Source organism: Bubalus bubalis, chromosome 7, assembly GCF_019923935.1.
Source record: "Bubalus bubalis isolate 160015118507 breed Murrah chromosome 7, NDDB_SH_1, whole genome shotgun sequence".
NCBI lineage: Eukaryota > Metazoa > Chordata > Mammalia > Artiodactyla > Bovidae > Bubalus > Bubalus bubalis.
In genome coordinates, this window is record NC_059163.1 from 69786658 (window position 1) to 69812532 (window position 25875).

The 25875-nt window shown below is 35.5% G+C and overlaps 1 long non-coding RNA gene across 2 annotated transcripts; it reads left to right on the forward strand.

Annotated features, from left to right (window-relative positions):
* Positions 1-1266: 1266 nt before the first annotated feature.
* LOC123334446 lies at positions 1267-21298 on the forward strand. Of its 2 annotated transcripts, none has more exons than XR_006552301.2 (2): positions 1267-1392; positions 21155-21298. It is a non-coding gene; the product is annotated as an uncharacterized LOC123334446 (long non-coding RNA). The 2 variants fall into 2 exon arrangements; XR_006552300.2 differs by lacking the exon at positions 1267-1392 and adding an exon at positions 10394-11574.
* The last annotated feature ends 4577 nt before the right edge of the window (positions 21299-25875 follow it).

Genomic DNA, 25875 nt, shown 5'->3' on the forward strand with positions numbered 1-25875 from the left:
CAACAACAACCTTTCAAAGTGTTAGTTCCTCAATCGTGTTGGATTCTACAGCTCAATGAACTGTAGCCCGCCAGGCTCCTCTGTCTGTATGACTTCTCAGGCAAGAATACTGGAGTGGGTTGCCATTTCCTTTTTCAGGGAATCTTCCTGACCCAGGGACTGAACTTGGGTCTTTTGCATTTCAGGCAGATTCTTTTCCATCTAAAGTCCATTTACATTTATTATGTCAATGGATAAGTGGGAGCACTTGGAATTAATCTTCCTCTCTGTGACTGCACAAGGTCTGGAGGACCTGAAGAAGGAAATGTGAGAGGGCCATGTAAGCAGCCTAGACATGAACTCTGGGGTGGCTGGAGGAAGAAGCAACTTGTGCTTACGTAGAACAGCAGCAGTGGTTGGAAAGTCACTGCCACATCACTGGATCTCCCTATAGATCTTACCATAGAACTCTGGAGAACACAGGAGCAGGAATTCAGTTCATTCACTGAGTCGTGTCCAACTCTTTGCAACCCCATGGACTGCAGCATGCCAGGCTTTCCTGTCCATCACCAACTCCCAGAGCTTGCTCAGACTCATGTCCATTGAGTAGGTGATGCCATCCAACAATCTCATCCTCTGTCGTCCCCTTCTCCTCCTGACTTCAATCTTTCTCAGCATCAGAGTATTTTCCAAGGAGTCAGTTCTTTGCATCAGGGAGCCAAAGTGTTGGAGTTTCAACTTCAGATCAGTCCCTCCAATGAATATTCAGGGCTGATTTCCTTTAGGATGGATTGATTGGATGTCCTTGCAGTCCAAGGGACTCTCAAGAGTCTTCCCCAACACCACAGTTCAAAAGCATCAATTCTTCAGTGCTCAGCTTTCTTTATAGTCCAACTCTCACATCCATACATGACTACTGGAAAAACCATAGCTTTGACTAGACAGACCTTTGTCGGCAAAGTTATTTATAAGAAACCCAGCCAACTGGAGATATGGTCCTAATTTTAACAAGCTGGGTTTTATATCTGCTTCCTGACAGAGAAAAGAGAGAAGGGAGACAATGAGGTGAGAACCAATGGAAAAAAAAAAAAAAGATAACCATGTATGTTGTTCCTTTGAAAATTTTGTCAGGTGGGTAATTCCAAAACTGATGAAATTATAAAGGAGGAAGTGAAAGTGTTAGTGACTCAGTCACTTTGAGACCTCATGGACTATAGCCCACCAGGCTCCTCTGTCCATGGAATTCCCCAGGCAAGAACACTGAAGTGTGTAACCATTTCCTTTTTCAGGGGCTCTTCCTGACCAAGGGATCAAACCCAGATCTTCTGCATTGCAGGCAGACTGTTTAGCATCTGAGCCACCAGGGAAGCCCAGAAATGAAGAAACAAAGAATTAGACCAGTAGGTATTTAAGGTGTGTTCAGACTACTGGTTTAAGTATCTCTCTAAACCCCCTACTTAGGGCAGATAGATGTTAATGCTGAAGCTGTCTCTCTGGGTTTGAAAACAAGTGCCTTCAACTGAGAAGAGAAGCTAGATTCAGATGGTTCAGGTAAAATGGTAGCAAATACTTGCATTCTAGTTTGATTTTTTTTGTTTTGTTGTTGTTGTTGTTGTTGTTCCTGAAGCAAATAATATTATTGCAAATGATTAATATATATAAATATATATAATTAGCTCTGTTATTCATCACACAAACTTTCCTACAGATACTCTCTTCCATTTGGCTGAACTACCTGTAGGAAGAACTGCCAGCTAGTTAAATGGATCTGTGTGGCCCAGAATGCTAATATAAATGCTGATCTTCTGAATCTGTGAGAACCATAAGGAATGAAAAGTAACATAGGGTATTGCAGGTTTTATGCAAGAAAAAAAATGCCCGTGATTAAAAATAAGTTCAGGAGGAATAAAAGACTGGGGAGGCAGAATTACAGACTTAGTACAGGAAAATAGATTAAGGTTTAGAAAAACTAAGATAAAAAGAGATTTGGCAAGATGCTGAAATGCTTTTAAATCCATGCAAATAACTGACAAGGGGAAAGGAATAAGTTGAAAGGATAAAACAATGCATTTGAGAACAAGACAAAAGATCAGCTACAGAACAAAACATAAAAAAAAAAAAAAAAAAAACCTGCTTCTATTCTGAGGTACAAGTTAGCTAAGAGTACAAAATTTCTTGAAAATGTTCTCAAAAATGTACACTAAAAACAATAACCAAGCAAAGAACATTAATTGATCAAACAACAACAAAAACAATCAGAGTGACCTAGATTAGTGATATTATGCAAGTGAAATGGAAAGACTGTACTCAAAAAATTCATTATAAATCATGAATGGAGCTCTTGGGAAGATTTTTAGTTTATTCAATTTAAAGTGTGCATGAGACAGCTACTGATCAAATCCTTATGCATCACACTGAGAAACAGGGTGACAATCTTCAATTCTGGGAGCCTTGCTGCTGAGACCTCTAGACTGAAACACCAGACACTCCTTAACTTGTCCCCAAGTAGCTAGCTAGAATGTTATTAATCTAGTTTCTATGCATGTATTTTGTATATGGCAAAGTTAAAGATTGATGAATAACTTAAAATCATAAACAAACTAAAGGGGAGTAGGGCCTATTGCTGTCCTCATTTATTTTTAAAAAGTCCTCAACTCTAGGGCTGAATGATTACCAAATGATGATATAAACACTTTGTTACGTTTTTAGATCATAACATTTATAGACTACATACATGGCATAAAATATAAGGATCACATAAATATGTGTGTATGAATGTATATGTAGTTGTTTTATATTATCTATATATTATTAAGAATCATTAGTTTATGTTTTTATATCTTCATTTGGTCATCATTCATACATATACAATAACTTGTGGAATTGAGAATAAAATGGTGAATCCTTAGTGAACCATGGATTGTTTTGGAAACTACATACTTGATGCAGTAAGGAGTCATCAATAAAAGTACTCAGTGGAGAGATAACTATCTCCAAAAGCACATTGAAATAATTATTTCCATTCTTCTCTCAAACATTCCTAAATATATGTGATGGTTGTATCTAATACAACCAGTTTAACTATTTTGCTCAAATTACAATTTGTTTGTATTAATGAAAGGCAACAATTTCATCATTTACTCAGTCACTCTTTCAATAGTTTGAGATTAAATTATTCAGTGTTTTTACATATATTTTATATATAATTTATGTTACTATTTTGCAGATTCTCTTTTCTTTATAATGGCCAGAGATAATTTTCATCTGTAAAAATCTTGTCTCTCTAAGGGCATAAAATCTCATACAGAAAAATGAAGGCCTTGATTCCAGCTGTCTATAAAACCATAAGGCTAATTAAATCAAACTGCTATTGTGTTGCAAGAGCATGGTAATTAATCATGGGATAAGGCTAAAAGCCTAGGCCAGAGAAGCTTTCTGTTCTTAGCGCAATCAAAATGGGTGAAGTGGCCATGGTGTTCATTAAAAACTTGAATCAGTGGCATTCGCTAATTTTTAAATAAATACTGGATTTAGAAGGTGGGTGATAAATTTAAACAAATGTGATGTAAACACACTTGCTTGGAATTATGAAAGCTGGAACAAACATTTTTAAGATTGGATCCTTGCCTTATTTCAGTTACAAAATAAATATCTTCATATCCTCTGCATTGTAGAGAAAATGTATGGGAAATTTTCTGGAGCCTACTGTATATAAATTGAGATTTTGCTAATATTCTGTCACCCAAGTATGAATTTGGGTACACTTCCACAGATTATCTCATATGTTAACATTCTCCCTTACAAAACATCTTTTTGTTTTTAAACCCAAAATTTTGTTTTATGTACAGGTCTCTCAATATTCAATCAGTGCTTAAATAAGAACAATTTGTATTTGCTTCCCTTAAATTTATTTCCTGTTATAAAATATTTTTAACAAAAGGATATGAGAGAAAATTCTCAAGTTACATTTCAACTATAATTTGTAGAATGCCATATTTACATATGGAAAATTGAAAAGCTGTGGATTCCAATAATTGGAAAGTGTATTTTGCTTATTGTGGGCTTAAGAGATGCATCTGGCAAACTGCACCATAACTGAGGCTTTCTCTGCCATATTGTTCTTATCTGAGCACGATTTCATTATGTCTGTATTTAGCCCTCGTTTTTGTCTATTATAATAAAATAAGTCCCAAAGAAGCTGAGAAAGTATTGAAGGAAATTGTATAGAAGGAAGTCAAGCAGATGAAAAAAGTCCATGTCTCTGCATATAAGACAACTGTTTGTTAATAATCGTATCTGGATTTTAGATACCAAGTAGCAAAATTTAAAGCAATTTGCATTTTTACCTGATAGTTTCATACTTCTTTTATGGCACTTTACAGAATTTATATACACTTGTGGATGGTGTTTGCACATTTTAAATATACATGTGGCACTTTATAATGTTTTTCATTTAAAACTAATGAAAAACCGAGTTGTTGTTAGGATTTTAGGTCAGAAAATCTCACCTTTAGTAAAGGATTATAACTTTAAGTGGGTGATGCCTGATTTGGGTTCTTCCAATGCTCTGAATGGGTGCTTTTCTTTGGAATCTGGAATCACTTTTAGGCAGATTTCAGACTCCTCAAGGTTGCTCTTGCTGTCCCAGGATAAGGGACAATATTACCTCTTAGGAGACAGAGCCAGCAGCTGCACCCTAGTGCGATAGTAAACAGAGTTTGGACAAAGTTGAAAGGAAGATCTCTGAACATGGAAATTAGTTTAATAATTAACCACTTCTGTACAGGTGCTCAGATGTTCACTCTTGTGTGACTCTTTGTGACCCCATGGACTGTAGCCCGCCAAAGTCCTCTGTCCATGGGATTTTCCAGGCAAGAATACTGGAGTAGGTTGCCATTTTCTTCTCCGGGGGATCTTCCCCACCCAGAGATCAAACCTGCATCTCTTACATCTCATGCACTGGCAGGCAGATTCTTTACCACTAGCGCCACCTGGGAAGACCAGCTTCCACTAATATTGACCAAGACAATGGCTTCTTTTACCCATGAGACTTTGTAAATTTAGATAAGACATTTATTCACAGAGAAGTTATGTCATGTGGAAAGCAAGGGCAGGTATATTTGGAAACGCTTAGGTAAAAATCTATGAAAATATACACATAAACTATTTATGAGTGGTGAACAATTTAACTTCAAATTATTTTTTAAAACATGATTGAATAAATGGTAAAATTAATAATGACAAAATTAAAATGCTTAATTTTAGCAAAAATGCATATTTCAGATTTGAAAAGAAGCTTTTATTTTAAATGTCAAATGAATATAGACATAGATTTCCTGAACTTGGCATTCGCTACAGTGAGTGACTTTCCATAAACGTCTGTACTTGTGAAAGAGAGTGAAAGTCGATTGGTCGAATCCAACTCTTGACGACTCCATGGACTAAACAGTCCATGGAATTCTCCAGGCCAGAATACTGGCATGGGTAGACTTTCCCTTTGCCAGGGGATCTTCCCAACCCAGGGATCGAACCCAGATCTCCTGTATTGCAGGCAGATTCTTTACTAGCTGAGTCACAAAGGAAGCCCAAGAATACTGGAGTGGGTTGCCTATCCCTTGTCCATCAGATCTCCCCCACTCAGGAATCTAACTGGTGTCTCCTGCATTGCAGGCAGATTCTTTACCAACTGACCTATCAGGGAAGCCCCAATACTTATCTTATGTCTGTCCTTATTAAAGTATATATCTTTATTATGGACAGTGGCTTTCAGAAGGAGGAAAGAATATTCTATTTCTCAGTTATGCAAATAATGACATTATATTCTTTTCAATAATGGTCCAAAATCAAGCGATAAAGTATACTTGCTTAAAACCTGGGGGGGGAGGGGTGCGGGGAATCATTGTCTGTATTGACACCGTTGTGAAATAAGGATATTAATGACTCATATTCTATTCAGATTCTATATACCCTTTTCATAGGCTGTTATTCAAGTTTGACTTTCTTTCCTTGCCTTCTTCCCTTCCCCTCTTCTGCCTTCCTGCTTTTTTTTCTCACTCTCATTCTTACTTTTGTCTCCCCGCCCCTCATAATTCTGTGGCTTAGAAACAGATTCCTGTCCCCACCATGAAAAGTAAATTTCTAACCATCTGGAGCATCATGGCTATCAAAACGAGGATCTTTTTTAAATGCAAATATTTAAATAAAATTGGGCTTCCCTTGTGGCTCAGCTAGTAAGCATACGCCCGCCATGAAGGAGACCTGGGTTCAATCCCTGAGTTGGGAAGATCCCCTGGAAAAAGAAAAGGCTACCCACTCTAGCATTTCAGCCTAGAGAATTCCATGGACTGTATGGTCCATGGGGTCGCAAAGAATCAGACACGACTGAGTTATTTTCACTTTCACTTTTCACTTTAAATAAAATTAGCTTCAGTATTTGAATTGCCATTGGGTGTGTGTGGGTGTTGGAGAAGTCAATGGCACCCCACTCCAGTACTCTTGCCTGGAAAATCCCATGGATGGAGGAGCCTGGTGGGCTGCAGTCCATGGGGTCGCTAGGAGTCAGACACAACTGAGCGACTTCACTTTCACTTTTCATTTTCAAGCATTGGAGAAGGAAATGGCAACCCACTCCAGTGTTCTTGCCTGGAGAATCCCAGGGACAGGGGAGCCTGGTGGGCTGCCGTCTATGGGGTCGCACAGAGTCGGACACCACTGAAGCGACTTAGCAGCAGCAGCAGCAGTAGTGTGTGGGTGTGTGTGTGAACGCGCGCGCGTTAGTCGCTCAGTCATTTCAGACACTTTGTCATTACCGTTGGCAAATAAACTTTTATAAATATTTTGTCATGAAGAGCATTTTCATCCAAATTAGGACTCTAAGCTTTAATATCCACTCTATTTGATTGTCAATCAGTTTCCTATTGGAAAACTTTTTAACGGCATTTGATACATGACTTAGTTTAGTTACACTAGATGGGTTAGCTAGTCAGGAATATTAAGTTCATGTTTTCTGCATCTATAATTTCCATTCTGTTTTCTTCAATTCTTACTCAGATGAGTCATTCTCAAAATTATTCACTGCCAGTTTGAAGTCACAGTGGTCTTTGCGAAACACTGAGATATCCAGGGAAAGGCACCTTTAAATTCCAAACACACAGAGCTGTGGCATATAAGATATGGCACATGCATATGTATTGATGATCTAAGACAAGAGTTGATAATCTGAGACAAATATATTAGAAATGAAGACATAAAATTAAAAAAATGTATATATCCACTAGGTGCTTTTTTCTACAAATTGGGAAAAGACTCATTATTCAATTATAGCAGCAGAACACCTTGATCCTGGTAATGGAACATGTTCTGCACAATAATTATTTAAAAACCATCTCCCTACATTAAAAGACAGAAAAAAGACCAAGCAAGTAAATAGCATGTACATGACTTATAATCAACATGAAAATCGGGTGGATATTTAAATAAATAAAACTTACACTATACTGAATGATGTATGATCTGAACAGATTGTTTTAAGCAAATATAAGTTCATTACCTTAAAACTGTTCCTTATTATTAATATCATCTGCATATTTAGACATTCCTTGGTCAATAACTTATATAATCAGCAGTAGTCCTATAATTTTATCTTTCTGCAGTAACATAAAATACAATGAAAAACAAATCTAACAAACATGCACAAACTCATTAAATAGCTGAAGCATATTTTTAGATGGCTTTGTTAAAATACTACAAAGAATGCAAAGAAGATACATTCATATGGAATGCTATTTTGTGAACTGATTACTGGTGCAAGACATTCTTATATCATCATAATCATAGAAGAATCATCTGGCAAAAATCCACAGTCTAGTTCTTCTAGAAAAGATTGGTAAATTTAGGAGAATTTATTTAAAGTTGAGTTTTTTCTTTATCAGTAGTCTGCACTAGGTTTAACTTCTCAAGATGGTGATCAAATAATTAAAAATGCAGTTCTTATTCATATGAGAATTAGAGAGATTAGGTACACAAAAAACTGAGAAAAATATTAAGATACACATATATATATATACATACTTTACTACTATGAACTGGTTAATTGATAAGTATCAAATAGGAATAGAATATTAAAAAATAGAATTGCAGTTATTTGACCTGAAAATTATAACAAAGTAATTTAATTTTACAAATGATGCAAATATACACTAATAAATAAATATAAAATATAGTATATAAATATATACAGTATTTATGTAAATAATACACTAAAATGAAAGTAACTAACATATACTTCATGCCCAATTCTTTGCAACTCCGTGGTCTGTAGCCTGCCAGGCTCCTCTGTCCATGAGATTCTCCAGGCAAGAATACTAGAATGGGTTGCCATTCCCTTCTCCAGGGATCTTTCTGACCTAGGGATCAAACCCTGGTCTCCCACATTGCAAACAGATTCTTTACCATCTGAGCCACCAGGGAAATCGTAACATATACTTCTTGCTGTGTACAAGACAGGACACTGCTCCAAGCGTTTTATGTATTTTAACTCACTTATTTTCTACATCAACCATGTGAAGTAGGTATTTTTATTACCTTTGACTGTTTACAGATGAGGAAATTGAGACCCAGAGAGATGGTATAAAACTGTCCAGGATCACTAAGCTAGCAAGTGGTAGACATAACATTTGAAATCAGAGTGCCTCTGAAGACCATGCTATGTGGAACTCCCTCCTTGTGGATAACAAAGATCTTTAGATTCAATTCAGCTCTCTGAGATGGATCATGAATTATACCCAGAAATAGGTTTTTTCAGCCAGACATACCCACTGAAAAGCAGCCAGATTAACTTAGCCTTCCGTTATGCTCTTCCTCCCAGGCTCTCTTTGATGCTAGAGGAGGGAGTAAGATGCAAAAATGAGCACAAAACAACCTTTGCTCTTAACAAACTTACGGTAGAAATAGATCCATTCCAAATGAGTACATAAAATTTAGTTTAAAATGTCTTTACTTTCCAAGAAATGAAAACAGAAAACTCTGCTTTTAAAATACATGTCAGGTGGAAATGAAATGAAATGAAAGTTGCTCAGTCATGTCTGACTCTTTGCCACCCCATGGACTATACAGTCCATGGAATTCTCCAGGCCAGAATACTGGAGTGGTAGCCGTTCCCTTCTCCAAGGTATCTTCCCAACCCCAGGGATCGAACCCAGGTCTCCTGCATTGCAGGTGGATTATTTACCAGCTGAGCCACCAGGTGGAAATATACTATATATAAAATAAAATAAAAATATAGTGTGTTTGATTCAAGTTTGAGTTTTAAAATTTGAATCTATACCCATTTACTCCTCTCTTTGGCCCTTTAAGACAATTTATGCAACACCTCTGAGGAAACCTTAAGCTCCCCAAGTTTCAGTTTGAAAACTCTCAATTATGAGAGATTCAGAGAGAAATAGGAAAATAAAGATTTACTGAGCTTTCTAGGAAAACAGAAAGCACTGAGTTAAGGTTAGTCCAAAAGTAATCTTTAAGGAGGATGAGACTTGATTTAAGCCTTGACAGATGCAGATGGGTTGTGGTGATGAAATAGGAAGAGGATTATTATGACCACAAATGCATAAACAGTGTTCAGGAGACAGTGAATGATCTAGTTTTGTTAGAATATATGAGGCACCATCACTACAGATGGTGACTGCAGCCATGAAATTAAAAGACACTTACTCCTTGGAAGGAAAGTTATGACCAACCTAGATAGCATATTCCAAAGCAGAGACATTACTTTGCCAACAAAGGTTTGTCTAGTCAAGGCTATGGTTTTTCCTGTGGTCATGTATGGATGTGAGAGTTGGACTGTGAAGAAGGCTGAGCGCCGAAGAATTGATGCTTTTGAACTGTGGTGTTGGAGAAGACTCTTGAGAGTCCCTTGGACTGCAAGGAGATCCAACCAGTCCATTCTGAAGGAGATCAGCCCTGGGATTTCTTTGGAAGGAATAATGCTAAAGCTGAAACTCCAGTACTTTGGCCACCTCATGCGAAGGGTTGACTCATTGCAAAAGACTCTGATGCTAGGAGGGATTGGGGGCAGGAGGAGAAGGGGACGACAGAGGATGAGATGGCTGGATGGCATCACTGACTCGATGGACGTGAGTCTCAGTGAACTCCGAGAGTTGGTGATGGACAGGGAGGCCTGGCGTGCTGCGATTCATGGGGTCGCAAAGAGTCAGACACGACTGAGTGACTGATCTGATCTGATCTGATGAGGCACTGGAAGTTATAGACCAATGGACCCTAGGCTTAAGCTGGAAAGTAACAACAAATCATTAAGTTTGTCCACTAGAAAGCAAAATTAGTAGAACTATGATTGGTGATTTAGTATTTAATAGTGTGTGTGTGTGTGTGTGTGTGCACGCACTTGCCTTGTGTGTTGCAGTGGTTTCCAATGGTGACAGTAAGGAGAAACAAAAATCAGCTAGAAGTCTGTCTCAGAATACTGCTAATTAGATTCAGTTAAATGTGACATAAAGGAGAAATGTTTGCTGGATTAATAAAGGGATGAAAATATTAATGAAGGAATGAATAAATGCATGATGTAGTTAGGCAGCAGAATTCATATAGTTGAATCAGTTTTTACAGGAGAGAAAATCAGATGTTAATGTCAAGGGTTTATTTAAACTTTTGAAGATATCTAGAGTAATGCTTGTATAGTTAACAGAAATCAAGGAGATGAAAAAAGATGTGAAGATTTTGAGGTAAAAATGATATAGTTGTTTGAAATACTCAGATAAGATTACATTGGGACATCTTTGTGCTGATGTCAAAACGTTGAAATTGTAAGTCTAAATAAACTTCAAGAGAAATTTCAGATTATAAAATCTGACAATATTTATGCAGAGAAAATCAACTAAACTGTAGAAATATATTCAGAATATTAGCAAAAGGAATTAAAAAGAGAGAAGTTCTGAAAAATCAGTACATCTAGACTGAGGATAAAATTACAAAAAATATCAAAGTAGTTTTATAGGAGACATGACTGAGCTTTGCAATGAGTCTAGAAGCCAGAAAAGAGAAATTAAGGAATTTATTTGCAAAATAAGTTTGAAAAGAGCATCAAATACTGCCTCAATTAAGGCTTTTATACAACAAGTGATCAACTCTACTAAATAAAGAACATCATTTGGACTGTATAAAACCTTTGTCAAAGCACTATTAGCAATACCATATTGGGAAACAGAAGAATCCCTCTAGCTAGTTTTGAGATTTTTAGGCTTTGAAAATCTAACTTCATGATTAACCAAACTGCATAATTTCATCATTGAGTTTATGTTAAGTCATATGAAACAAGCCTAAAGGTTTAGAATTATTCTGCAGTTTAAAAAAATTAACATGAATATTTTTAGGAAGATATGCTTATACAAATATCTCATCTTCTGAAGATATTGAAGAACAGTGTTGAGATTTTATTTCACACGTATGAGATCTTCCAGTTACTCAAATAGAACAGAAGTCCAGTGATTATTTCTCAATACCATCCTAAATATGATGATAACCAGTGGCTGTTATGTTGAGACGCTGGGTCATTCTATTTGCTATTGAAATAGCAATAATATGGTAAGTATTTTCTATTATATTTGGATATTGTGCTTCATACTATTCAAACCATGCTTAAAGATCACAAAGAAATATAAACTAAAAATAACCCACTATGCAAATTTTCTAGGGCAAAAGGAAGAAAAGACAAATTTCTCTCTCTTATTCTTTTTCTCTCTCTCTCACACACACACGCACACACAAACACACATACAAACGCATAGCTAAGATTTTTAAATTTTGTTTTAGAGCCTAATTTTAGCAGTGTGTAGATAAACCCAATTTTCCAAGTCTATTATGAGGGATGAGTTAATATATACAAACATGATTTACGAGTTATAAAACAGTCTAAAACCATTGTTTTATTAATCTTATTAAAATTTACATAAAGCAAGGGGAAAATATTTCTTAATCCAGCATAGTAGATCATGAAATGAAAAGTAGTACTAACAATGATTTGTTTTTATAATCCTTATAGTTCTACTCATTTTGTCTAGTTGGTGCTCACATTCATCCCACAAAGAAGGAAAAATTAAACTCTACTATTTTTCTAATTGTTTAAATGGCAACACTAATAACTACATGTAGTCATTTTCAAGCATCACATAATTATAAAGATGGAAAATAGCAAAAATATGCAGGATCGTGTGTCAATATATTGTGCCCCCAAAGTAACTTTTTCAAGATCAAAAATCAAGTGATAGGAATTGTTCCTTGATGTTTTACCATCCACCACATATTTCTTTAATTTATATGTATATCAGAATTTTTTTCTGACAAAATCATTATTTTTTTCAAAACAAAATTATTAGAACTGATTTTCTGACATTTGGATTAGTTCAGTAAAGATTTACTGAAAGCTTAGTATCTTCAAGGTAGATGTTTAAGACACTGTGATTAGTTACAAATCAATCATGTATACTTCCCACTGCTATCTCCCTTCCTCTAAATATCACAGTTTCTTAAGTTAAAAAATGAGATAAGTATTTATAAATTGTTAATAATATAAATCATAGTTGTATAAATTATGTAATAAGTATTCAGATAAAGTGCTATAGGACTGTGGGGAATAAAGATGAGACGTTTTTCCTGATGAAAGTGATGTGGGAAGGAATCTAGAATTAGGTAGAATTTGGTAATAGCATGAAAGGGAAGTCAATGCAGACAGGAAGATAAAGGACAGAAGGTGTGAATGGCATTCTTCAAAGACCAGACCCAAGTGAAAACTTCAGAGATTTGAGATTAGACTCAGAAAATTCACAACATCTATCTATAGAATTGCCTACATTGTGTTGAGCAAAGAACAACCAGAGAGAACTACTTTGAACACTCACTATAGACACATGTATGTGGGGCAGTCACATCAAATAAGTGGAGGGTACTTTTGAAAAGAAAAAAAAAATCAAATTATATAGAGATGGTATCAATTGATAGCACTGATTGTGCAACAGAATATTATGCAAACTAATATAAACAGTTATGTAATGGATTTGACATATAAACTTAATAAATTCTTTACCTGAGATCTGCCTCTTTTCTGCTAAAAATGAAAGGAGACTTTTATCTGACATCATTGAAGACTTATTTTAATAGGTGTCTTTGGAAAATACGTATTCATCTATCTTTTCTTAACCATGAGGCAAAAATGCATCTTTTTGAAAAATTGAGCATAAATCAGAAAATATTGGGGAGCTGCATTCATGACAATTTAGAGACTTTGGAAGCACTTCAGGACCTTAGATGACTATGTTCCAGTTTTCTGATTTATCTTTGAAGATTTATTAATCAGAGGTATATTCTATTTTATGCAGATTTTATATTCTTTGTCAAATTTCAGTCATCCTCATAGAATTGTAGTTTTATAAAAGACAGATGCAGAAATTAGAATTTAATACCTAAGAATAAGAAAAGTATGTGCCTTTTAAATGTTATAATATGTGCTCTGCATAAATAACAAATGGTTCCATGGTATTTGGATGTCTTACGCTGATATTTCCCAGCTCTTTTCTTATTTTACTTAAAAACCAATGATTGCTTTTCCAGAAGTTCCCTTGTATCAGGTGGCTTCTCAGTCCAGTAATTAGTTTGGCACTCCATTGCCCAACCATTTTGAACCTTCTTTCTGATGCTCAAAATCATGTAAAATATTTTTTTCCCTCCTTTAAGTCTTTATCATTCTAGTGAAGTTGCTCAATTGTGTCCAGCTCTTTGCAATCCCATGGACTGTAACCTACCAGGTTCCTCCATCCATGGAATTTTCCAGGCAAGAGTACTGGAGTGTTGCCATTTCCTTCCCCAGGGGATCTTCCCAGCCCAGTTATCAAACCCAGGTCTCCTGCTTTATCATTCGCATGATTTCAAATCTGATGATTTTCCACACCATTTTCAGTATATGTCAAACCTACTTATGTATTTGTCCATCACGAACATCTATTCAACTAATCTCTACTATCTGAACTTTTTCTATTATTCAAGACCTACTTCTGTTTAGGTGGCTCAGTGTTAAAGAATCCACTTGCAAATGCAGGAGACACAGGAAATGTAGGTTTGTTCTCTGGGTGGGGAAGATCCCCTGGAGACTGAATTGGCAATCCACTCCAATATTCTTGCCTGGAAAACCTGATGGAGAGAGGAGCCTGGTGGGCTAAAGTCCATGGGGTCCCAAAAGAGTTGGACACGGCTGACCATGCACACATGACATGACCTCTGCTTCACTAGGCTGTTAAGAGATTACTAACTGACTGCTATATTAAAGGCAGAATGCACCTAAATGTTATCCTTGCCTTTACAAATCTTAGAGTTTAATCAGAACAAATCAAAAGAATGCATCAGTAAGTTTGCTGATACTTAGACTTCTGTGAAAAAGGAATTCTGTGGCATAGGAGTGAGGGCAAAACCAAACAGTGTGTGTAGGAGGGACCATATTCCAGGAGGCAAAAGCTCTATTTTCAGGCAGGATGTTGGGCACATGAGCACTGAGCGACTTCCCCAACCCTATCCCTAATAGAACAAACTGTGCTTGTGACACAGCTATAAAAAAGTTATTTATTTGAAACACAAATTCAACTGGTATCCTGAATTTTTTTATTTTCTAAATCTGGCCAACCTTATTGATAACTGAGTGACATTATATCAGAAATGAAAATATTGACTATTCCTTCACACTCTATTTGGATCACGGTATCTCAAATTTAATGTTATTGACATTTGGGACCAGACAATTCTTTGTCGGGGGTTGATCTATGCATAGTACAGCAAAAAGCAGTATTCTTGGCCATCTCTACCCTTGAGATGCCAAAAGCATCCACCCAGTTGTGATAGTCAAAAAAATGTCTCCAAATATTGCCTAGTTTCCCCTGAGGGCAAAACAACCCCCATTTATACAGACATAGAGTTAAAGATACACTGATTTAATGATCAGGCTTATTCAGGCCAAATCTTTCTCTTTCAATTAGATAATGGCACCAAACAAAAAAATTACACACTGTGGAGCTGTTTAAATTAGTTGCACTTTATTCAGTGTGTAATGTAAATTTCTAGCTAATCTATTTGCTGATACATTTGACTGTTAAGAGCAGACCATGAAAAGCCTTCTGTTGCATGATCCTTCTGGAAAAATTACTAACTCAGTTCTCAGCACCAAACTAGTTAGGTGTCAAAATATTTAATCTGACAGGTAAGATACTTGCAGATCATGACATGCATGCCCTACACACTTCTACATGTGCATATGGTCAACTGAGACTGAAATACTCTTCCATGGCTCATTGGTCTTTGATGCAGTCATGATGAAAGTTTCATAGTGAGCCAGGGTGCAGTTTAAGATGATTAAAATAACAAGAATACCTGCTGAGGTCTGTTCTAATACAGCAAGAAAAACTGCCATGGGATAAGGATGAGTGAGAGAAGCAAGGGATGATGGAGCTTGTTCATATTTATGTTACTATCAAAGAGGGTATAAACTCTAGGGTGGATACTTCATCTGTTTCCATCTTTGTTACATCTTCTGAAAGAACCTAGAACAGTATATGGCCCATAGAAGGTGCTCAATAATATATTTACTATTAACAAAAGAATGGATGATTACTTATTTCATTATTTATTATGACTTTTCATTATTTATTATGAATGAAATGCAATAGATGGAGATGACACAGTCACATATGATATTGTTAATTCAGCACCCTGTCCAATGAGAGATAGTACTTTGCTTGGCAGATAGCATTACCTTGCCTATACAGTTGTCTTGATTAAAAGAGAAATAAAACTTTTAACATGACTATGCTTAATAAGAGACTCTGCTCTTATCAGAATTAATAATATCATTCATTAAGACAGATTGCAGGGCTCTAATTTCAACCAGACACACTAAGTTTGCTAAGTGGTATTTTGTAACTCTTAGAATTTAGGTGTAGAGATAGATAAAACATAAATCATTGCATGCATTTACTCTGAAACAATGGAGCAACTTCTAGATTAAAATGTGTGTGAGTGTGTGTGAGAGAAAGAGAGAGAAAGCAAGAACTTGAGAAAGAAGTTATTTCATTATTTGAGGGGAAAATTTATGTGCTTCATATTAAATATTACAAAAAGAAACAAGAGCAAATTTTGCCTTAAAAATGCTGGGACAGTGTTCTGGGTGTACTGCTCACTTATTCTAAAGCTGGTAAGATTTTAGTAGTGCCTCACAATTTTGCATAATACAACAATTAGCTCTGCTCTAGCCTTAGATGCATTAAAGGCAAGTAATTTCTCAAATATTAATGTTAATGAGGTTGATTATACCAGTTTTATCATTTTAAAAACATCTGTTGGGCATGACTAGTTGGAAAAAGAATAATGATCAGAATTTCTGAAACAACCCTTTCATATTTTATTATAAAGAAGCAATTACCCTATAGAAGTATAAAATGAATATAGAACACAAGTATGGGTTTTTTTATTATTCAGATTTCAATGCAAATATTCAAAGACAAAAAAATTAAATTTATACCAGTGGTTTATAAATTCTATTTGCTACTCCGTTTCCCCTTCATATCTAAGTTAGAATAGACATTGCATATTTTCAAGAGCAGAAGAGAGAATGTTTTCTTCCACAGGCACTAAATTTGTGCTTTCATTTTCAGCCCTGCACTGAAAGATATTACCAAACCGGCAGCATGGTGTGAAATAGGGCAAATATCCTAGTGGAACCAGCTTGTGATAGTCTCAAACTCTTGTGTGCCTCAGTTTCCTTAACTGTAAAGTGGAAATAACAGTAACTCGTAGGCTCAAGTGTAATGATGTTTACAAACTGTTTAGGACCATGTTTCAGTTCAGTTCAGTTCAGTTGCTCAGTCATGTCTAACTCTTTGTGACCCCATGGACTGCAGCACACCAGGCTTACCTGTCCCTCACCAACTCCCGGAGCTTACTCAAACTCATGTCCATCGAGTCAGTGATGCCATTCAACCATCTCATCCTCTGTCATCCCCTGCTCCTCCCATCAATCTTTCCCAGCATCAGGGTCTTTTCTAATGAGTCGGCTCTTCACATCAGGTGGCAAAAGTATTGGTTTCAGCTTCAGTATCAGTCCTTCCAATGAATATTCAGGACTGATTTCCTTTAGGATTGACTGGTTTGATCTCCGTGCAGTCCAAGGGACTCTCAAGAGTCTTCTCCAACACCATAGTTCAAAAGCATCAATTCTTCGGCAGTCAGCTTTATGGTCCAACTCTCATATCCATTCATGTTTACTGGAAAAACCATAGCTTTGACTATCGACCTTTGTTGGAAAAGTTTGGCAAATAGTTTGGCCATGTTTGGCAAATAGTAATTGACAGAAAGCTACTGTTATGTGGTTTTCAAAAAAGTTTAATCCAGGGCTTCCCTGATGGTTCAGTGGCTAAGACTCCAAGCTCCCTGGGTTTGATTCCTGGTGAGGGAACTAGATCCCACATATTGCAGCTAAATATCCCATGTGCTGCAACTAAGACCCACAGCAACCAAATAAATAAATAAAAATAAATATTAAAAATATCTCAATCTGGATACAAAAATAATCTTTTCATTTTAAGTAAATACTTTCAGCTATTATATAAGTATTTTATGGTCTAATATATTAAAGTGTTCCTATTTTGATTATATGGTAAAACAAATATAGTGACTTCCTGGGTGGCTCAGTGGTAAAGAATCCATCTGCCAATGCAGGAGACATGGATTTGATCCCTGGGTCAGGAAGATCCCCTGGAGAAGAAAATGGCAGCCCACTCCAGTATTCTTGCGTGGAAACTCCCATGGACAGAGGAGCCTGGTGGACAGAGGAGCATGGGGTTGCAAAAGGGTCAGACATGACTTAGCGACTAGACAACAACAATAATGCAAATATAAACTCAAATATATATGAGGTATTGATGTTGCCATTTGTTGTGTTCTAAATAAGTTCAAGTCAATACATTTAGCTCAAGACAACTAAGATTTATGGGGCAAGTATCAAATGACAGAATTTATGCCCAGCACTGTATAGATAAAAATCATCAGAATTCCATTGAAGTCACAGCTTTGGTTGTGAAATAGAAGCAATCATTTTACTTTAATATGCACAGCAAAATGTACCTAATTTTTCTAAACTAGACTATAAAACCTAGACTCTGGTGTTTACCATCTCTATATTGGAAAGGTCATTTGAGTATGTGCCTGTGTGTGCACATGTGTGTGTACTTTGTTTTGTTTCTCTGATGATGGAAACTGCATTTCCAAAGATTAATGTTATCTTGATTCCTACAGCAGCTAATGAAAACAGAGGCAGCTTTTAAACCATCAATTCTTTTCCATCAACTATGTATCAGCAGATACATTCATTTAATCACCAAGTATTTATTGAATACCTATTTGACATTCTGATAAAAGCTGAGACATACAAATATACAAAGGAGTAAACGAGAAAAGACTCCACTCTTCCAGGGTTCAGACTCCATGGGACCTACAAATAAACACCATATAAACACACTTATTAAACACAAATATACATATGTGTGTGTGTGTATACATGTAGATAACAGGTGCTTCCTCTATCTCACAAATTAAAATTTTACTACAAGAAGAAAAATAAAATGTTTGTGTACATTCAGGATATCTGTACCTTCTCATGAGAAAACATCCATTCATTTGTGTAATAAGTATTTATGTGCAGCCAGACACTTTGCTGAGTACTGGTTACAAAGAGACAAAAAAAAAAAAATCTTGTCCTTGGCTCAAGTTGATCTCATGATTTCACTCTAGTGACAAACAATGAATAAACAACATTAAATCTTGGAGTTTGACACCCCTCCTCCATGTCTGTCACCACCCACTAACATAGATATTCTTATATAATTCAACTCTTGAGAGTCACTGATCTTAAAGTGGGAGATAGACAATGAAAGTAAATAAATGCAATAAATGCTAGAGGTATTATGGTAGAAACATTTGCAAAGTTCAATAGCCTCACAAGTGTTGGTTTGAATAATTAAACCTTGCAAAAGGAAGGTTTTTGACATACAAGAAATAAATGAATGGACTTTTGAAATAAAATTTAAAAGGTAAGTAAAATAGTCTAACCTGATTTCCTAAGCTATTGATGGTGGAGAAGAGGTAGGCATTTAGAAAGCAGGAGTTATGCTGTCTGAGGTTAGCATAAAGCATAGATGAGATGAACTTCAAGTGGTGTGGTGTGAGTAGAAAGTAATTTTTAAAGAAAGTGGAGAAACAGCCTAATTTTACACAAGCACACACACACGTTTATACCATGTACTGAATAATGTGGGCTTTTCCTAGTGGGTGACATTGAATTATTTTAAATTGGCAATAAAACAATTAAGCTAGTTATTTTGAAAGACTTCCATGGCAGCAACATGGAAGCTGGGTTACAGGAATGTAAAATTTCAAATCAAAATTGCTACATGATGATTTCAACAAACTTGTTGAGTTAGACTATAAGAAAAACGAAAGCTCGAGCATCCAAAAATTCAATTAGTTTTGATCATAGGCAAATGAGATACAGACATAAAAATATTTTGCTCTCTTAGATGGAAAAGTATACTTGATAGTCTTCTTCAAAAGATTTTACAATCAGTTGTTAAGGGACTGGCACATGTAACATTTGGGAACCAGTTCTTTGATTTCTTCCTTTGCCAATGTAAAGACAGAATGTAAAACCTTTGATGAACATTCCTGTGAAACAAACTTTACCTGTTAAACATCTCAACTGAAAAAATATCTTGTTATGCTATATTCTTATTCACAGCTTTCTAAACAAAAGGTCAAATATTTTATTTTCAGGTTGTCATATAAGAGCTGCAAGAATTTTAAAATAACTGGCAACTTGTGCATAAAAAGTTGACTTAAAGATATCTGCTTATACAAAAGCTAATAAATATGTAAATTTTGTCTGAATGTGACTTTTGCTTACTTACCAAGATTCTTGGACTGTTAGTTTAATTCATAGGGTAGTAGAATTCTCTAGACTATTTTTCTTGCTATATTAAGAGTGTTCCTGAGACAAATACTAATTCAGCATAAAGATAGCAATTTCAAGGAATAAGTCCCAGAGAAAAAGAAGCTTGAATGGAAGATAAAACCTGTTAAATTTCTAGTGAATGTGGAGAACATCTTAAAAGTCTAACAATGTTTGGTAATGTTTAAGGTTATAAATTATAGAATCAGTCTTCAAAAGTGACTAGTTGAAAATTCATTCTGCTTCAATGATTATTAGATATTTAAAAACTATACCTAATTTGTCATCAGTGACTTGTAATCTATACATAGAATTTGATTTTTTTTTCAAAGAGTACCTTTGAGTACACACATGGAGCTCATGGGGAACACATGTATACCTGTGGCAGATTCATTTTGATATATGGCAAAACCAATACAATATTGTAAAGTTAAATAAAATAAAATTTAAAAAAATAATGATAATAATAAAAGAGTAATGTAAGTTTCTATGAGATAGCAGTATAGAAGTAGTAGTAATCATTTTTCCCCTAGCTACTATGGTCAGTTGTTAATCCATAAACACCCTAATTTTTCTTTCATATTTCAATATCACTTCCTAATCTCTCTTAACCATCTTTTTCACCAACATTGGAATTTACTTTTTCTTAGTCTCCTTTTCTATTTTTTTTCCCTTTTTTCACACTTTAAAAATACACAGTTACATTACTTTTATAGATGTATTTCCTGGTCAGCATTGCTAATTCAGTTCACAGAATCAGAAGTTTTCATCCAGTTTTAGAATAGTAGAATTGTACAATTCAACTGAATTATGTAGTTGATGCCAAAACACACAGAAGTCTTTGAATATTTTTTGGTCTCTAATGACAGTGAACTCAGGGTTTCTCTCGAAACTGTCAATTCCACTTTAGAATACTATCTTAGAGAGTTTTGCTTATATAGAGAGATGGTTGTGTTTCCTAAATTTTAAAAACTGTATTAGCTTACTTGGGCTGCCATAATGCAGTACTATATACTGAATGGGTTAAACAACAGAAATCTACTTCTCACATTTTTAAAGGCTGGAAGCACAAAATCAAGTTACCAGCAAGGAAAGTTTCATTCTCAGGCATCTGCTTTTGTCTTGTAGGTGGCCACCATCTCACTGTGAGTTCCCATGACCTCTTTGTGTGTGCATGGGGAGAGAAAGAAAAAAAGAGAAAGAAAGAGGGGAGAGTGAGCTCTGTGGTGATTCTTCTAATAAAGATCCCAATCCTATGAAATCAAGTGAAAATGATTTCACTCAGTTGTGTCTGACTCTTTGAAACCCCATAGACTATGGCCCACCAGGCACCTTTGTCCATGGATTCTCCAGGCAAGAATACTGGAGTGGGTATCCATTCCTGTCTCCAGGAGATCTTCCTGATTCAGGGATCAAACCCAGGTCTCCAGCATTGCAGGCAAATTCTTTACTATCTGAGCCACCAGGGAAGCCCATGAGATCAAGTTTCCATCTTTATGACCTCATTTAACCTTAATTACTTCCTTACTCCAAATATAGCAACAATGAAGATTAAAGTATCAGCATGTGTATTTGGGGGTACACAAATACTTAATCCATGAAATATACAAGTAAGACCCCTTGAAACTGTATGGAAAAGTCTATTTTTCATACCCTGTGACTGCTATAATTATTTGAAAGATGAGATGTTCTTTGGTTTTCATACACCTCCCAGTAGCTACAAATATTCTTCCTAGAACATTTCATTGGTACATTTCCTACAGCATTAGTTATTAATTCACATGTTTCTTCTCTGTGTGAGGAGCTATGGAAAGTTCTGAACACTGCTTCCCTAATCTACTATACCCATATCCAAGAAAAAGTAAGTATAGCAGAAAACAGTTCAGTGAATTTTCCACAGACAATGGTTCACAAAAAAATAAAAATTTATATGGAAACTAATCTAAAAGGAGTCTCCCCGTGTGCTGCATAAAATATTAAGTTGCCATGTTTTGTGAATATTGATGGGAAAAGGAGGAAAATGTTCACTCTGAGAAGCTGTTTTCTTCCATACCAAAGTTGATAGCTGGCAGTCTGGCATCTTTGTTTACATCCTGGACATTAAACCTGAGCTATAAATATAGCTAATGGGTTTTTCAATAGTTTTGTTTATCTCCCTGAGGACAGAAGAAACCTGATGCTTAGAAATGTCAGATCTTAAACCTTGTTTCTGTGAGCTGTTTTTATTTATGTTCCATCTTGTGTTTCTCTGACACACACACAAAAGTCAACTTCAAAAGCTATTTGTCATATTTGAAATTCTTAAGTATTTAAGCTTTAGTTTGAAGAATCACCTGGAAAAATGTAGACAGGCAGCAAGCACATCCAGCACATTAAACCCAGACTATGACTATCTAACATTTTTTTACACCACAGTTTTGTATTCCAAAACACCAAGCAAACTTGCCATTATATAACATCATAAATATAGTGTTATATTGTATAACCTTATAAAACATTACTTTCTTCATGTTCTACTGTGAAGGAATTTTGTTTGTGCATACCATTGCAATGTTTTTAATAACTTCAAAGATTCTATGAAATAATTAACAATTTTCCATATGCAAAAGTTCTGGGTGATGAATAAATTTCATCCTGAGTTTCAAGCATAACAAATATGTTTTGTTCGTACATTATCAAAGTCAGGGTTTTTAGACATATTGTCTATGTCAATAGACATTGAATGTTTATTCAAACTATCATTTATATCACTAATTTATCCTCAGTGATAAATCAGAGTTGCTGAGCTTAGACATAGAGTACTAGAAAGTTGTAGTTGTAAGCACCTTGGGGTAAATTTTAAAATAGTTGATTTTGCAGAAGTGTTTTAGAAGTGAAGTCATGAATCTAGTGAGTAGCAAAGCCAAGGAATTAAGCTAGCATTTCTATAAGTTAATACAGTAACCTGCCTTGGACTCTGTCTAATCCGCATTATAGTAAGGCTATTTTCTTATAATTTTTCAGAATCCCCTATTGGCTTCTAATAAACTATGAAATTATTTATTCACTGCTTATCATGTGTTCCATTTTCCCTTGTACATTGTAAGTACAATAAGGCAGGGTTTTTTTTAACGTGTCTTACTTTCTGATATATCCTAAGTGGTTACCAAGTGATCAATAAATATTTATTTAAAGAATGAATGAGCTAATTGTTGTTGTTCAGTCTCTGAGTTGTTTCTGACTCTGGGACCCGATGAACTGCAGCATGCCAGGCTCCTCTGTCCTCCACTATCACCTGGAGTTTGCTCAAAATCATGTTCATTGAGTCAGTGAGGCTAACTAACCATCTAGTCCTCTGCCACCCACTTCTCCTTTTGCCTTCAACCTTTCCCAGCATCAGGGTCTTTTACAGTATATCAGCTCTTTCCATCAAATTATTGGAGCCTCAGCTTCAGCGTCAGTCCTTCCAATGAATATTCAGGTCAATGTTGATTTCCTTTAAGATTGACTGATTTGATCTCCCTGCAGTCCGATTGACTCTAAGAGTTCTCTCGCACATCACAATTCAAAAGTGCCTGAAATAAATGTAAACTTGTAGAAATCATTTTTATCTTATTGCACATATATTTATTTGGTGCCTACTTATTCCAAAGACTGTCAAGATATTAAAACTTTAACAGCCTCTTCAGTCATGGTACTTAACAATGCATTGAGAAAGCTGAATATTACACAAGTAATCATGATTAATAATTGACATTTTAAAGCCAAATCAGTTGTCATTTATGTCAGTTCACATACTGTTCATACTGTGATATTGCTTAGATTATTAAATAATACTTCTTATTACAGAAAGCCAAATGGTTTATTGAGTTGGTAGGAATAGCAGCACATTTAAGACTTTTGTGCAATTATCTTTGTTTATCCAGTCATGGCCTTGATGTCAAACTCCACCATGATTCAATTTTCATATCAACCCTATTTCCATCTATATAACACAACTCTGGTACCCTGAATGCACTCTCATCTGTTAAATGTCGATCAGAGGTTAAGGGAGGATTCATTTAGTTCTAAGGGAGGATTCATTTAGTTCCACCAAGGCAGTATTTTACCTGAGAATCTCAGCTTAGATATCTGGATACCAACAATCCAGTCCAACTTCTCTTTCAAAACTTTGAGTATTAAAAAGTTACATTAGAGGAAATTCTAAAGTCATTAAATTTATTTCAAGAAAATATTCAGAGTTGTGAAAGGCTTTTTTCTTTAAATATCCTTTTAATATTTACTTAAATTATTTCACAGAATTTCTCTCTTTTCCTCTATCTCCCTCTTATGTTTAATTTTTATCAATCAGGTACTCTGGAAATGACATTGCTAATATCTCAATTAGAAATTTATTATGTTATTGCAATGAAATTCTGGTTTTGGACCATGGATTTTAAATCTTTATAACTAAGTTCAAAAACATCTGTATTAATAAAAATAGGAGCCATTACAATCAACATATTTTTGCCAACGAGAAGTAAGTTTTCTTATTCCTGTAGCATAAAAATCCATGCATCCAGATTTATAAACTCTTGGAAAGCATTTTCTGCTTCCTGCTGGTTGTGGAAGTGTTTTCCCTGCAAAAGTTATCAATTAGCTTGAAGAAGTAATAGTCCGTTGGTGAGAGGTCATGTGAATATGGTGGATGAGGCAAAACTTCAAAGCCCAATTCATTCAAGTTTTGAAGTGCTGGTTGTGTAATGTGCAGTCAGACATTGTCATGGAGAAGAACTGGGCCCTTTCTGTTCACCAATGCCAGCTACAGTCATTGCAGTTTTGGTACATCCAATTGATTTGCTGAGCACACTTCTAAGATGTAATGGTTTCTCAGGGATTCAGAAAGCTATAGTGGATCAGACTAGAGACCACCAAACGGTGACCACAACCTTTTTTGGTACAAGTTTGGCTTTGGGAAGTGATTTGGAGCTTCATCTTGATCCAACCACTGAGGTGGTTTGCTGTTGGTTGTCGTATACAATCCACTTTTCATTGCATGTCACAATCTGATCAAGAAATGGTTTGCTGATGCTTTGCAGTTGTTGCATAAATTAAGAGAAGATGACACTTCAAATTGATGATTATTTTTTATTTCTTCTCAGCCCATGAGGCACCCACTTATCAAGCTTTTTCACCTTTCAAGCTTGCTTCAAATGCCGAAGAACCATAGGATGTTTGAAGTTAAGTTCTTTCTTTGACAACTTTTTGGGAAGTTCTAAGAGAATCAGTTTCCATAATCCTTTCAATTTGCCATTGTCAACTTCCAATGGCTGGCCAATGTTCTCCTCTTCAAAGTTTTCATCTACTTTGCAAAACTTCTTGAACCACCATCGCACTTTATGTTTGTTAGCAGCTCCTGGGCCAAATGTATCATTGACGTTGTGAGTTGTCTCCACAGCTTTGTGATCCATTTTGAACTCAAGTAAAAAAATTGCTCAAATTTGCTTTTGTCTAACAGCATTTCCATAGTCTAAAATAAATATAAAGTAAACAGCAGGTAATAAGTTATTAGCCAAAAAAACATAAAGTGAGAAATTCACATCAAAACAATATATATAACATAACCACATTCATTTAAATTGTATTCCAATATCAAATGACAAATTTCAAAAATGCAAAAACATTATTTTGCATCTGGACAGGGAGGCATGGCATGCTGCAATTCATGGGGTCACAAAGAGTCAGACACAACTGAGTGACTGAACTGAACTGAACTGAATAATAAGCCAATAATGCTCATATTTTCAAGTGAGGAACTGACTTGAGTTCTCATAACATTGGGAAGAATCAAATAGTATTTGGAATTGATTAAATGAACTATTGAAAGTTTC